This window comes from Rutidosis leptorrhynchoides, chromosome 4 (assembly GCF_046630445.1).
Source record: "Rutidosis leptorrhynchoides isolate AG116_Rl617_1_P2 chromosome 4, CSIRO_AGI_Rlap_v1, whole genome shotgun sequence".
Lineage (NCBI taxonomy): Eukaryota > Viridiplantae > Streptophyta > Magnoliopsida > Asterales > Asteraceae > Rutidosis > Rutidosis leptorrhynchoides.
Window position 1 is genome coordinate 601,614,681 of NC_092336.1, and position 17,319 is coordinate 601,631,999.

Genomic DNA, 17,319 nt, shown 5'->3' on the forward strand with positions numbered 1-17,319 from the left:
TAACAACATTTAACAAGATCGTTAACCTAAAGGTTTCAAAACAACACTTACATGTAACGACTAACGATGACTTAACGACTCAGTTAAAATGTATATACATGTAGTGTTTTAATATGTATTTATACACTTTTGAAAGACTTCAATACACTTATCAAAATACTTCTACTTAACAAAAATGCTTACAATTACATCCTCGTTCAGTTTCATCAACAATTCTACTCGTATGCACCCGTATTCGTACTCGTACAATACACAGCTTTTAGATGTATGTACTATTGGTATATACACTCCAATGATCAGCTCTTAGCAGCCCATGTGAGTCACCTAACACATGTGGGAACCATCATTTGGCAACTAGCATGAAATATCTCATAAAATTACAAAAATATGAGTAATCATTCATGACTTATTTACATGAAAACAAAATTACATATCCTTTATATCTAATCCATACACCAACGACCAAAAACACCTACAAACACTTTCATTATTCAATTTTCTTCATCTAATTGATCTCTCTCAAGTTTTATCTTCAAGTTCTAAGTGTTCTTCATATATTCTACAAGTTCTAGTTACATAAAATCAAGAATACTTTCAAGTTTGCTAGCTCACTTCCAATCTTGTAAGGTGATCATCCAACCTCAAGAAATCTTTGTTTCTTACAGTAGGTTATCATTCTAATACAAGGTAATAATCATATTCAAACTTTGGTTCAATCTCTATAACTATAACAATCTTATTTCAAGTGATGATCTTACTTGAACTTGTTTTCGTGTCATGATTCTGCTTCAAGAACTTCGAGCCATCCAAGGATCCGTTGAAGATAGATCCATTTTTCTTTTTTCTAGTAGGTTTATCCAAGGAACTTAAGGTAGTAATGATGTTCATAACATCATTCGATTCATACATATAAAGCTATCTTATTCGAAGGTTTAAACTTGTAATCACTAGAACATAATTTAGTTAATTCAAAACTTGTTCGCAAACAAAAGTTAATCCTTCTAACTTGACTTTTAAAATCAACTAAACACATGTTCTATATCTATATGATATGCTAACTTAATGATTTAAAACCTGGAAACACGAAAAACACCGTAAAACCGGATTTATGCCGTCGTAGTAACACCGCGGGCTGTTTTGGGTTAGTTAATTAAAAACTACGATAAACTTTGATTTAAAAGTTGTTATTCTGAGAAAATGATTTTTATTATGAACATGAAACTATATCCAAAAATTATGGTTAAACTCAAAGTGGAAGTATGTTTTCTAAAATGGTCATCTTGACGTCGTTCTTTCGACTTAAATGACTACCTTTACAAAACCGACTTGTAACTTATTTTTCTGACTATAAACCTATACTTTTTCTGTTTAGATTCATAAAATAGAGTTCAATATGAAACCATAGCAATTTGATTCACTCAAAACGGATTTAAAATGAAGAAGTTATGGGTAAAACAAGATTGGATAATTTTTCTCATTTTAGCTACGTGAAAATTGGTAACAAATCTATTCCAACCATAACTTAATCAACTTGTATTGTATATTATGTAATCTTGAGATACCATAGACACGTATACAATGTTTCGACCTATCATGTCAACACATCTATATATATTTCGGAACAAACATAGACACTCTATATGTGAATGTTGGAGTTAGCTATACAGGGTTGAGGTTGATTCCAAAATATATAATGTTTTAGTTGTGATCAATACTGAGATACGTATACACTGGGTCGTAGATTGATTCAAGATAATATTTATCAATTTATTTCTGTACATCTAACTGTGGACAACTAGTTGTAGGTTACTAACAAGGACAGCTGACTTAATAAACTTAAAACATCAAAATATATTAAAAGTGTTGTAAATATATTTTTAACATACTTTGATATATATGTATATATTGTTATAGGTTCGTGAATCAACCAGTGGCCAGGTCTTACTTCCCGACGAAGTAGAAATCTGTGAAAGTGAGTTATAGTCCCACTTTTAAAATCTAATATTTTTGGGATGAGAATACATGCAGGTTTTATAAATGATTTACAAAATAGACACAAGTACGTGAAACTACATTCTATGGTAGAATTATCGAAATCGAATATGCCCCTTTTTATTAAGTCTGGTAATCTAAGAATTAGGGAACAGACACCCTAATTGACGCGAATCCTAAAGATAGATCTATTGGGCCTAACAAACCCCATCCAAAGTACCGGATGCTTTAGTACTTCGAAATTTATATCATATCCGAAGGGTGTCCCGGAATGATGGGGATATTCTTATATATGCATCTTGTTAATGTCGGTTACCAGGTGTTCACCATATGAATGATTTTTATCTCTATGTATGGGATGTGTATTGAAATATGAAATCTTGTGGTCTATTATTATGATTTGATATATATAGGTTAAACCTATAACTCACCAACATTTTTGTTGACGTTTTAAGCATGTTTATTCTCAGGTGATTATTAAGAGCTTCCGCTGTCACATACTTAAATAAAGACGAGATTTGGAGTCCATGCTTGTATGATATTGTGTAAAAACTGCATTCAAGAAACTTATTTTGTTGTAACATATTTGTATTGTAAACCATTATGTAATGGTCGTGTGTAAACAAGATATTTTAGATTATCATTATTTGATAATCTACGTAAAGCTTTTTAAACCTTTATTGATGAAATAAAGGTTATGGTTTGTTTTAAAATGAATGCAGTCTTTGAAAAACGTCTCATATAGAGGTCAAAACCTCGCAACGAAATCAATTAATATGGAACGTTTTTAATCAATAAGAACGGGACATTTCAGTTGGTATCTGAGCGTTGGTCTTAGAGAACCAGAATTTTGCATTAGTGTGTCTTATCGAGTTTGTTAGGATGCATTAGTGAGTCTGGACTTCGACCGTGTTTACTTGAAAAATGATTGCTTAACAAATTTTGTTGGAAACTATATATTTTTAACATGTGAATATTATGTGATATATTAATCTCTTAACGCGTTTGATATTATGTGATAGATGTCTACCTCTAGAACAAGTCCCATTAACTCACCTAATAATAATGAAGAGTCAAATGTAAATTGGAATGATTCGTGGACTGATTCACAAGTTCCCGAAGAGGAACCGGAAGAAGAGTCAGAACCGGAAGAAGAATCGGAACCGGAAGAAGAATCGGAACCGGATGAAGAAATAGAACCGGTGGGGGAAATAATAAAACAGTTAAGTAAAAGAAAATCCTCAACCAACCGACCAAGGTTAATTATGGTCAATGGTGTTTCTGCCAAGGAAGCAAAATATTGGGAGGATTACCAATTCTCCGATGAATCGGATTCCGACGAGAATTCCGATAATGTTATAGAAATTACCCCAACTGAATTTAAAAAGGCAAAAGAAAATAATAAGGGAATGGGCATAAAAATAGAGAAATCTAATTCCAACCCCGATGAACTTTATATGTATCGTCAACCCCCGATGTCCTTAAGTTGTAACAATGACCCGGGAACCTCTAAACCACCAGGTTTTTCTAAACCAATGTGGAAAACGACGGCTCGTATTAGGGGAACATCATATATCCCGAGAAACTTGGCAAAACGAACCAAAACCGAAGAAGAAGAAACAAGCGAGTCGGAATAAGATAGTTGTATTCGTGTGGTGTAATATATGTAATATAGTGTGCTTATGCTTTATGATATATGTAAAAATTGCTTGTATTAATAAGTATTTTTTTTTTATGAATCTAACTCTTGTCTATTTTACAGTATAAAAACACAAAATGGATAGACAACCCAATATTTTAAGAGACCTACCCGGAGACATGATTGATGAAATCTTGTCTAGAGTCGGTCAGAATTCTTCGGCACAACTATTTAAGGCGAGATCAGTTTGTAAGACATTCGAAGAACGTTCCAAGAATGCCTTGGTTTATAAAAGGCTTTCGTTCGAAAGATGGGGGATATCACATTGGGAAATCCATAAGTTACGATGTGTTTACTTTGACGCATATATTGTGGGGAACCCAAATGCTATTTTACGCAATGGGTTAAGAAATTATTTTGACTCAATATATCCGAATATTGGACTTCGTGATTTAGAAAAAGCGGCTATCATGCAACATAAAGAAGCATGTTATGCTTACGGATTAGTAATGTTCGCTTCTCACCAAAGTGAGAACAAGAACATCGGGCTACAACTATTAAACAAAACGTTCCCACAAGTGATGGAGTCGGTAATTGGGGTAAGAAATGAGGTTTTTAGATTGTTACGGGACTGTTGGACATTACGTAACCCTCGTCCCTTTGACGACGTTACAACACGCTGTCTTATCAACGGCCATAACGGTTATGTTCCACAAGACCAAGGATGGGAAGTAATCCTAGTAAAACCAGAATGCATGACTTGTTTCTGGACATATGAACTACATGTCTTTATTGCCTTTGCTGAACGACTTATGTACTAGCTAGAATTATCTTCACAACCATCTTGTATCAAATTTATTGTGTGCTATATTTCATGCTATATGTAAAATAAGCGGTATTGTAAGTTTGTAAAATATTGTGTAAAAGTTTGAACGCGAAATATTATTATAATCAGTTTTTCATATAGAATTGTAGTAGTTGAATTGTATATTAGCTACTAAGTATGAACTTAAAGGGTAGGTACTACCCGAATTTAAACTTATAAAACGCTAATATGAAGAAAAAGCTTTTATAAATGAGTTCATATTATGCTACGAAATACTATTAACTACTCTTAATATTCTGTATGATTAACTTGTTCCATTTGACTATTTTGAAGGAAATGGCACCGACTACTCGACACACCATGAATATGAATGAAGAGGAATTCCGTACTTTTCTAGCTTCAAACATAGCCGCAGTACATGCTGCGCTACATACCAACAATAACCTTGGATCTAGCAGTACAGGAAATCGTGTAGGATGCACCTACAAAGAATTCACTGCCTGCAAACCTTTGGAATTTGATGGAACCGAAGGACCGATCGGATTGAAACGGTGGACCGAGAAGGTCGAATCGGTGTTTACCATAAGTAAGTGTACTGAAGAGGACAAAGTGAAGTATGCTACGCATACCTTCACAGGTTCTGCGTTAACATGGTGGAATACCTATCTAGAGCAAGTGGGACAAGACGATGCGTACGCACTACCGTGGTCAGCATTCAAGCACTTGATGAACGAGAAGTACCGTCCCAGAACCGAGGTCAATAAGCTCAAGACAGAACTTAGAGGGTTACGAACCCAAGGATTTGATATTACCACGTACGAAAGACGATTCACAGAATTGTGCCTATTGTGTCCGGGAGCATTCGAAGATGAGGAAGAGAAGATCGACGCGTTTGTGAAAGGATTACCGGAAAGAATCCAAGAAGATATAAGTTCACACGAGCCCGCCTCCATACAACAGGCATGTAGAATGGCTCACAAACTAGTGGACCAGATTGAAGAAAGAATTAAAGAACAGACTGCTGAAGAGGCCAATGTGAAGCAAGTCAAAAGAAAGTGGGAGGAAAACGGTGATAAGAATCACCAATACAACAACAACAGTAATTACAACAATAATCGCAACAATTATCCCAACAATCGCAACATCAATCGCAACTACAACAAACTGCCCAACAACAACAACAACAACAACAGCAACTACAACAATCATCCCAACAACAATAATAACCGCAACAACAACAACAATCAGAAGCAGCTATGCCAAAGGTGTGAAAAGTATCACTCGGGGTTCTGCACCAAATTTTGCAACAAGTGTAAAAGAAATGGTCATAGCTCGGCGAAGTGTGAGGTCTACGGACTAGGGGTTAATAGAACAAAAGGAACAAATGGTGTCGGAACGAGTAATGGCGGAGCAAGTAGTGTCGGAGCAAGTTATGCCAATGTAGTTTGTTATAAATGTGGAAAACCGGGCCACATTATTAGAAATTGCCCGAACCAGGAGAACACGAATGGACAAGGCCGCGGAAGAGTTTTCAATATTAATGCGGCAGAGGCACAGGAAGAACCGGAGCTTGTTACGGGTACATTTCTTATTGACAATAAATCTGCTTACGTTTTATTTGATTCGGGTGCGGATAGAAGCTATATGAGTAGAGATTTTTGTGCTAAATTAAGTTGTCCATTGACGCCTTTGGATAGTAAATTTTTACTCGAATTAGCAAATGGTAAATTAATTTCAGCAGATAATATATGTCGGAATCGAGAAATTAAACTGGTTAGCGAAACATTTAAGATTGATTTGATACCAGTAGAGTTAGGGAGTTTTGATGTGATAATCGGTATGGACTAGTTGAAAGAAGTGAAAGCAGAGATCGTTTGTTACAAAAATGCAATTCGCATTATACGAGAAAAAGGAAAACCCTTAATGGTGTACGGAGAAAAGGGCAACACGAAGCTACATCTTATTAGTAATTTGAAGGCACAAAAACTAATAAGAAAAGGTTGCTATGCTGTTCTAGCACACGTCGAAAAAGTACAAACTGAAGAAAAGAGCATCAATGATGTTCCCATTGCAAAAGAATTTCCCGATGTATTTCCGAAAGAATTACCGGGATTACCCCCACATCGGTCCGTTGAATTTAAAATAGATCTTGTACCAGGAGCTGCACCAATAGCTCGTGCTCCTTACAGACTCGCACCCAGCGAGATGAAAGAACTGCAAAGCCAATTACAAGAACTTTTAGAGCGTGGTTTCATTCGACCAAGCACATCACCGTGGGGAGCTCCTGTTTTGTTTGTCAAGAAAAAAGATGGTACATTCAGGTTGTGTATCGACTACCGAGAGTTGAACAAACTTACCATCAAGAACCGCTACCCATTACCGAGAATCGACGACTTATTTAATCAACTACAAGGCTCGTCTGTTTATTCAAAGATTGACTTACGTTCCGGGTATCATCAAATGCGGGTGAAAGAAGATGATATTCCAAAGACTGCTTTCAGAACAAGTTACGGTCATTACGAGTTTATGGTCATGCCGTTTGGTTTAACTAATGCACCAGCTGTGTTCATGGACCTTATGAACCGAGTGTGTGGACCATACCTTGACAAGTTTGTCATTGTTTTTATTGATGACATACTTATTTACTCAAAGAATGACCAAGAACACGGTGAACATTTGAGAAAGGTGTTAGAAGTATTGAGGAAGGAAGAATTGTACGCTAAGTTTTCAAAGTGTGCATTTTGGTTGGAAGAAGTTCAATTCCTTGGTCACATAGTGAACAAAGAAGGTATTAAGGTAGATCCGGCAAAGATAGAAACTATTGAAAAGTGGGAAACCCCGAAAACTCCGAAACACATACGCCAGTTTTTAGGACTAGCTGGTTACTACAGAAGGTTCATCCAAGACTTTTCCAGAATAGCAAAACCCTTGACTGCATTAACGCATAAAGGGAAGAAATTTGAATGGAATGATGAACAAGAGAAAGCGTTTCAGTTATTGAAGAAAAAGCTAACTACGGCACCTATATTGTCATTGCCTGAAGGGAATGATGATTTTGTGATTTATTGTGACGCATCAAAGCAAGGTCTCGGTTGTGTATTAATGCAACGAACGAAGGTGATTGCTTATGGGTCTAGATAATTGAAGATTCACGAACAAAATTATACGACGCATGATTTGGAATTAGGCGCGGTTGTTTTTGCATTAAAGACTTGGAGGCACTACTTATATGGGGTCAAAAGTATTATATATACCGACCACAAAAGTCTTCAACACATATTTAATCAGAAACAACTGAATATGAGGCAGCGTAGGTGGATTGAATTATTGAATGATTACGACTTTGAGATTCGTTACCACCCGGGGAAGGCAAATGTGGTAGCCGATGCCTTGAGCAGGAAGGACAGAGAACCCATTCGAGTAAAATCTATGAATATAATGATTCATAATAACCTTACTACTCAAATAAAGGAGGCGCAACAAGGAGTTTTAAAAGAGGGAAATTTAAAGGATGAAATACCCAAAGGATCGGAGAAGCATCTTAATATTCGGGAAGACGGAACCCGGTATAGGGCTGAAAGGATTTGGGTACCAAAATTTGGAGATATGAGAGAAATGGTACTTAGAGAAGCTGATAAAACCAGATACTCAATACATCCTGGAACGGGGAAGATGTACAAGGATCTTAAGAAACATTTTTGGTGACCGGGTATGAAAGTCGATGTTGCTAAATACGTAGGAGAATGTTTGACGTGTTCTAAGGTCAAAGCTGAGCATCAGAAACCATCAGGTCTACTTCAACAACCCGAAATCCCGGAATGGAAATGGGAAAACATTACCATGGATTTCATCACTAATTGCCAAGGACTGCAAGTGGTTTTGATACTATTTGGGTAATAGTTGATCGTCTCACCAAATCAGCACACTTCCTGCCAATAAGAGAAGATGACAAGATGGAGAAGTTAGCACGACTGTATTTGAAGGAAGTCGTCTCCAGACATGGAATACCAATCTCTATTATCTCTGATAGGGATGGCAGATTTATTTCAAGATTCTAGCAGACATTACAGCAAGCATTAGGAACTCGTCTAGACATGAGTACTGCCTATCATCCACAAACTGATGGGTAGAGCGAAAGGACGATATAAACGCTTGAAGACATGCTACGAGCATGTGTTATTGATTTCGGAAACAGTTGGGATCGACATCTACCGTTAGCAGAATTTTCCTACAACAACAGCTACCATTCAAGCATTGAGATGGCGTCGTTTGAAGCACTTTATGGTAGAAAGTGCAGGTCTCCGATTTGTTGGAGTGAAGTGGGGGATAGACAGATTACGGGTCCGGAGATTATACAAGAAACTACCGAGAATATCATCCAAATTCAACAACGGTTGAAAACTGCCCAAAGTCGACAAAAGAGCTACGCTGACATTAAAAGAAAAGATATAGAATTTGAAATTGGAGAGATGGTCATGCTTAAAGTTGCACCTTGGAAAGGCGTTGTTCGATTTGGTAAACGAGGGAAATTAAATCCAAGGTATATTGGACCATTCAAGATTATTGATCGTGTCGGACCAGTAGCTTACCGACTTGAGTTACCTCAACAACTCGCGGCTGTACATAACACTTTCCACGTCTCGAATTTGAAGAAATGTTTTGCTAAAGAAGATCTCACTATTCCGTTAGATGAAATCCAAATCAATGAAAAACTTCAATTCATCGAAGAACCCGTCGAAATAATGGATCGTGAGGTTAAAAGACTTAAGCAAAACAAGATACCAATTGTTAAGGTTCGATGGAATGCTCGTAGAGGACTCGAGTTCACCTGGGAGCATGAAGATCAGATGAAGAAGAAATACCCGCATCTATTTCCAGAAGATTCGTCAACACCTTCAACAGTTTAAAATTTCAGGACGAAATTTATTTAACGGGTAGGTACTGTAGTGACCCAAACTTTTCCATGTTTATATATATTAATTGAGATTGATATTTACATGATTAAATGTTTCCAACATGTTAAGCAATCAAACTTGTTAATACTTGATTAATTGAAATATGTTTCATATAGATAATTGACCACCCAAGTTGACCGGTGATTCACGAACGTTAAAACTTGTAAAAACTATATGATGACATATATATGGATATATATATATAGTTAACATGATACTATGATAAGTAAACATATCATTAAGTATATTAACAATGAACTACATATGTAAAAACAAGACTACTAACTTAATGATTTTTAAACGAGACATATATGTAACGATTATCGTTGTAAAGATATTTAATGTGTATATATCATATTAAGAGATATTCATACATGATAATATCATGATAATATAATAATTTAAAATCTCATTTGATATTATAAACATTGGGTTAACAACATTTAATAAGATCGTTAACCTAAAGGTTTCAAAACAACACTTACATGTAACGACTAACGATGACTTAACGACTCAGTTAAAATGTATATACATGTAGTGTTTTAATATGTATTTATACACTTTTGAAAGACTCCAATACACTTATCAAAATACTTCTACTTAACAAAAATGCTTACAATTACATTCTCATTCAGTTTCATCAACAATTCTACTCGTATGCACCCGTATTTGTACTCGTACAATACACAGTTTTTAGATGTATGTACTATTATATATATATATATATATATATATATATATATATATATATATATATATATATATATAAATTTTATTACACAATTATTATTAGGCATGTTGTAATATATACAAAATATATAGATGTTAAAAATTCAAATGTGTTACTATATAATATGAGTACTATTTAATTAATAAGATGTAACATTAATATATCAAAAATTGACTATAAGCTAAAAATATAGCTATTTCTTTCATTATGACATAATTAATAGTAAATTTAATTAGTATTATGGTTATTATTTTAAAATCACCATTATTATCATAAATAATAACACTAGTATTATCACTATGAATAAAAAGAATTACTATCAGTTTTATAGTTTGTATCATTATTATTATTTATTAATATTATAAATACTATAAAAATAAATATTATTAATATTATTAATTTTATGATTTTAATATTATTATTATTATTATTATTATTATTATTATTATTATTATTATTGGTATTTGTATTAATATTATTATTATGACTAAGTACTTTTATTATTCTTAATAACATTAAAAAATATTACTATTATTAATTATTATTATTAATCATTATTATTAATTATATACAAATACAGAATATAATCTAATCAGTAATCCCTTTCAACTTTAATTCTTTTTTTATTACTTCCTGTACGATCGAGCTGTTCAACCTTTTGTTTCCATTCCAAATTTGTTACAATTCTTAGTCTAATCCAGTAATAAGAATCAAATACAAACAGATATATCCAAATTTTGTAATCAATGGACTTCCCTTTTTACATTTTAATTTTTTCTTTTTTCTTCTGAATAATACTTCTGTCGACCAGCAAATCGAATTATAACCAATTCAATTTAGCAATAAGGGATACTAGTCAGCATAACACTATCAACTAATTCATAAATACATATTACATGATTTAGAAACACACACCACCCTCTTCATCAAAACCATCGACTATCATCCACTGCTATTTCCATAAGATCACAACACCAACTTAACAATCAAACCCACCTAGCTACTAATCGATCTCCTTTTTATTTTAATCATAAAGCAAACGAACACACACCTACAAACTCACCTTCGTTGATATTGATTACTAACCAAGATCAACCACCATCATCTCAAACCCGTTGAACCACTTCAACGTCCTCAAATGCTGCATTTGTTTCCTGATCCGTTCGATGAAACCTACTTCAAACCCATGATCAAATATCCATTTAAACCACCTTACTACAAACATCGGCTAATAGGTATGATTCTTGTTTCTTATTTTCATACGATCACCATCACTCAACCATGACAAGTCACGAACTACTGCTACCATTGTCTTCGTTGTTTCGTTTTCGAACAAACACCAAAAATTTTCGCCACCACCATTGAGTAACCATCACCTCTTTAATTATTGTTTTCTTCCTCTTTCACACTATACGTGAGGTGTTCTTCTTGGTTTCAACCATCTTGAACTCGTGAACTTGTGCTGATGTCATACGCATGTTTACAGCCCAAAACTACTTATTTGAGTTTCTATCTCAACCAAAAGGGATAACAAATATAAATTAGTGATAATGGTTACAGCTTATTTATATTGCAAATTGTTTTGCAAAGTGGGACAACACTCATGAAAATAGCCGAATTCTTTTATCAATTTGATTAGGATATCAAATATCAATGCATGGTATTATTATAGTCAAGTGGGACAAAGTTTAGATAGATGGCAGACATATACCATCACTTTAGGCTAGTGGATTCAAAAGTGAAGTTTTGAAATAAAAAAGTGGGAAGGCTAATTGGTTTTAAAAGTACGTAGTATTAGTTAGGGAGGAATGGAGAAGGGGGACGGTTTTAGGAGTGTGCCGACACCTTTAAGCAAAGCTTGCTTTCCACCTAGTTTATACCCATCGAGAACTAGTATTAAATTAGTGTGTGGTGGACTAGACCCAAAATAGGGGCACAAACCGATTTTTTTTTATTAAAACAAAGGTAAATCATAAAAGCAAATTAAAGTGGAATGATGATGCTGTCACGATTGGAAAAGGAGTACACGTTTATATATTTTTTTTACGGGACCGCATCTGGTGGGATCGTTGTGGTTTGTCACGAACATTAAAGTGTTCAAAGAATATTTATGGCAGTAGGTGTCTTGTGATTATTTATTTACGATAATAATTAGATGATGATGAAAAACGATGAACATGATAATGAAGAATAGGTTTAGAAAGTGATTGGTATGTTAATGACGGCATGGTGAGAAGAAGAAAATGTTATCGTTTCCTGTCTCAATCAGATATTCAGAAAAAGAAATCGATTGGACTTGGAACAAATTTGTTGGGCTTGTTACATGAGTCTTGAATGATTACGGGTTAAATACAATCATGGATGAATGTAAATCATAAATGAAAAGAACGGATGGATGGTTTGGTGTTATGTTGTGTGGAACGAGAGGTCCCGGGTTCGAGCCTGAACTATGTCAGTTGCTTTCTTTTTGGAAGCTTTCCCTTTTTAAGGTAGCAGTATTATTATTATTGTTATTGTTATTGTTATTGTTATTATTATTATTATTATTATTGTTGTTGTTATTATCATTAATATTAGTATTAGTATTATAATTATAAGTATTATTAATTATATTATCATTATTATTATTAACATGATTATCATAATTAGAAGTGTTATTATTATTACAACTATATTATTGTTATAAATTTTTACTACTAGTATTATTATTGTTGTTACAACAAATTATTATTTAAAAGAATCATTAGTAGAAAAACTATCATTTTATTTAAAAACATCCATTTTAGTAAAATTATCATAAGAACTACTATTATTATTATTATAAAAGGAAACAACTTTTTATTTATTATTATCAATATTATTTTATCATATAAATAATAGTTACTTAAAAATATATTTAATACACATAACATAACTATATTAAATTTTTTATTATTTATTCATTTAAAGGTGTATATAAAATAAACATACTTAATTAATTAATAAAACCTATAAATTATTAAATATAACAAGTATATCACCAATAAAAATATTTAAACTTATCCGATTACAATTCAATGTGTTAATAAATATATGAATAATATAGGTTCGTGAATCTGAGGCCAACCCTGCATTGATCAATATAGTCATATGTATTTTTACTACAAAATACATTAGGTGAGTTCATTTGCTGCCTTTTACTCTTTACATTTTTGGGACTGAGAATACATGCGCTGTTTTTAAAACTGCTTTATTAAATGCTTTTGAAATATATTTTGAACTGCGAATACATGAAATGCTTTTATAAATGTTTGACTGAAATGTCCCGTTCTTATTGATTAAAAACGTTCCATATTAATTGATTTCGTTGCGAGGTTTTGACCTCTATATGAGACGTTTTTCAAAGACTGCATTCATTTTAAAACAAACCATAACCTTTATTTCATCAATAAAGGTTTAAAAAGCTTTACGTACATTATCAAATAATGATAATCTAAAATATCTTGTTTACACACGACCATTACATAATGGTTTACAATACAAATATGTTACATCGAAATCAGTTTCTTGAATGCAGTTTTTACACAATATCATACAAACATGGACTCCAAATCTTGTCCTTATTTTAGTATGCAACAGCGGAAGCTCTTAGTATTCACCTGAGAATAAACATGCTTTAAACGTCAACAAAAATGTTGGTGAGTTATAGGTTTAACCTATATATATCAAATCGTAACAATAGACCACAAGATTTCATATTTCAATACACATCCCATACATAGAGATAAAAATCATTCATATGGTGAACACCTGGTAACCGACATTAACAAGATGCATATATAAGAATATCCCCATCATTCCGGGACACCCTTCGGATATGATATAAATTTCGAAGTATTAAAGCATCTGGTACTTTGGATGAGGTTTGTTAGACCCAATAGATCTATCTTTAGGATTCGCGTCAATTAGGGTGTCTGTTCCCTAATTCTTAGATTACCAGACTTAATAAGAAGGGGCATATTCGATTTCGATAATTCAACCATAGAATGTAGTTTCACGTACTTGTGTCTATTTTGTAAATCATTTATAAAACCTGCATGTATTCTCATCCCAAAAATATTAGATTTTAAAAGTGGGACTATAACTCACTTTCACAGATTTCTACTTCGTCGGGAAGTAAGACTTGGCCACTGGTTGATTCACGAACCTATAACAATATATACATATATATCAAAGTATGTTAAAAATATATTTACAACACTTTTAATATATTTTGATGTTTTAAGTTTATTAAGTCAGCTGTCCTCGTTAGTAACCTACAACTAGTTGTCCACAGTTAGATGTACAAAAATAAATCGATAAATATTATCTTGAATCAATCCACGACCCAGTGTATACGTATCTCAGTATTGATCACAACTCAAACTATATATATTTTGGAATCAACCTCAACCCTGTATAGCTAACTCCAACATTCACATATAGAGTGTCTATGGTTGTTCCGAAATATATATAGATGTGTCGACATGATAGGTCGAAACATTGTATACGTGTCTATGGTATCTCAAGATTACATAATATACAATACAAGTTGATTAAGTTATGGTTGGAATAGATTTGTTACCAATTTTCACGTAGCTAAAATGAGAAAAATTATCCAATCTTGTTTTACCCATAACTTCTTCATTTTAAATCCGTTTTGAGTGAATCAAATTGCTATGGTTTCATATTGAACTCTATTTTATGAATCTAAACAGAAAAAGTATAGGTTTATAGTCGGAAAAATAAGTTACAAGTCATTTTTGTAAAGGTAGTCATTTCAGTCGAAAGAACGACGTCAAGATGACCATTTTAGAAAACATACTTCCACTTTGAGTTTAACCATAATTTTTGGATATAGTTTCATGTTCATAATAAAAATCATTTTCTCAGAATAACAACTTTTAAATCAAATTTTATCATAGTTTTTAATTAACTAACCCAAAACAGCCCGCGGTGTTACTACGACGGCGTAAATCCGGTTTTATGGTGTTTTTCGTGTTTTCAGGTTTTAAATCATTAAGTTAGCATATCATATAGATATAGAACATGTGTTTAGTTGATTTTAAATGTCAAGTTAGAAGGATTAACTTTTGTTTGCGAACAAGTTTAGAATTAACTAAACTATGTTCTAGTGATTACAAGTTTAAACCTTCGAATAAGATAGCTTTATATGTATGAATCGAATGATGTTATGAACATCATTACTACCTTAAGTTCCTTGGATAAACCTACTGGAAAAGAGAGAAATGAATCTAGCTTCAACGGATCCTTGGATGGCTCGAAGTTCTTGAAGCACAATCGTGACACGAAAACAAGTTCAAGTAAGATCATCACTTGAAATAAGATTGTTATAGTTATAGAAATTGAACCAAAGTTTGAATATGATTATTACCTTGTATTAGAATTATAACCTACTGTAAGAAACAAAGATTTCTTGAGGTTGGATGATCACCTTAGAAGATTGGAAGTGAGCTAGCAAACTTGAAAGTATTCTTGATTTTATGTAACTAGAACTTGTAGAATATATGAAGAACACTTAGAACTTGAAGATAGAACTTGAGAGAGATCAATTAGATGAAGAAAATTGAAGAATGAAAGTGTTTGTAGGTGTTTTTGGTCGTTGGTGTATGGATTAGATATAAAGGATTTGTAATTTTGTTTTCATGTAAATAAGTCATGAATGATTACTCATATTTTTGTAATTTTATGAGATATTTCATGCTAGTTGCCAAATGATGGTTCCCACATGTGTTAGGTGACTCACATGGGCTGCTAAGAGCTAATCATTGGAGTGTATATACTAATAGTACATACATCTAAAAGCTGTGTATTGTACGAGTACGAATACGGGTGCATACGAGTAGAATTGTTGATGAAACTGAACGAGGATGTAATTGTAAGCATTTTTGTTAAGTAGAAGTATTTTGATAAGTGTATTGAAGTCTTTCAAAAGTGTATAAATACATATTAAAACACTACATGTATATACATTTTAACTGAGTCGTTAAGTCATCGTTAGTCGTTACATGTAAGTGTTGTTTTGAAACCTTTAGGTTAACGATCTTGTTAAATGTTGTTAACCCAATGTTTATAATATCAAACGAGATTTTAAATTATTATATTATCATGATATTATCATGTATGAATATCTCTTAATATGATATATATACATTAAATGTCTTTAAAACAATAATCGTTACATATATGTCTCGTTTAAAAATCATTAAGTTAGTAGTCTTGTTTTTACATATGTAGTTCATTGTTAATATACTTAATGATATGTTTACTTATCATAGTATCATGTTAACTATATATATATCCATATATATGTCATCATATAATTTTTACAAGTTTTAACGTTCGTGAATCACCGGTCAACTTGGGTGGTCAATTGTCTATATGAAAGATATTTCAATTAATCAAGTCTTAACAAGTTTGATTGCTTAACATGTTGGAAACATTTAATCATGTAAATATCAATCTCAATTAATATATATAAACATGGAAAAGTTCGGTTCACTACAGTACCTACCCGTTAAATAAATTTCGTCCCGAAATTTTAAGTTGTTGAAGGTGTTGACGAATCTTCTGGAAATAGATGCGGGTATTTCTTCTTCATCTGATCTTCACGCTCCCAGGTGAACTTGGGTCCTCTACGAGCATTCCATCGAACCTTAACAATTGGTATCTTGTTTTGCTTAAGTCTTTTAACCTCACGATCCATTATTTCGACGGGTTCTTCGATGAATTGAAGTTTTTCGTTGATTTGGATTTCATCTAACGGAATAGTGAGATCTTCTTTAGCAAAACATTTCTTCAAATTCGAGACGTGGAAAGTGTTATGTACAGCCGCGAGTTGTTGAGGTAACTCAAGTCGGTAAGCTACTGGTCCGACACGATCAATAATCTTGAATGGTCCAATATACCTTGGATTTAATTTCCCTCGTTTACCAAATCGAACAACGCCTTTCCAAGGTGCAACTTTAAGCATGACCATCTCTCCAATTTCAAATTATGTATCTTTTCTTTTAATGTCAGCGTAGCTCTTTTGTCGACTTTGGGCGGTTTTCAACCGTTGTTGAATTTGGATGATCTTCTCGGTAGTTTCTTGTATAATCTCCGGACTCGTAATCTGTCTATCCCCCACTTCACTCCA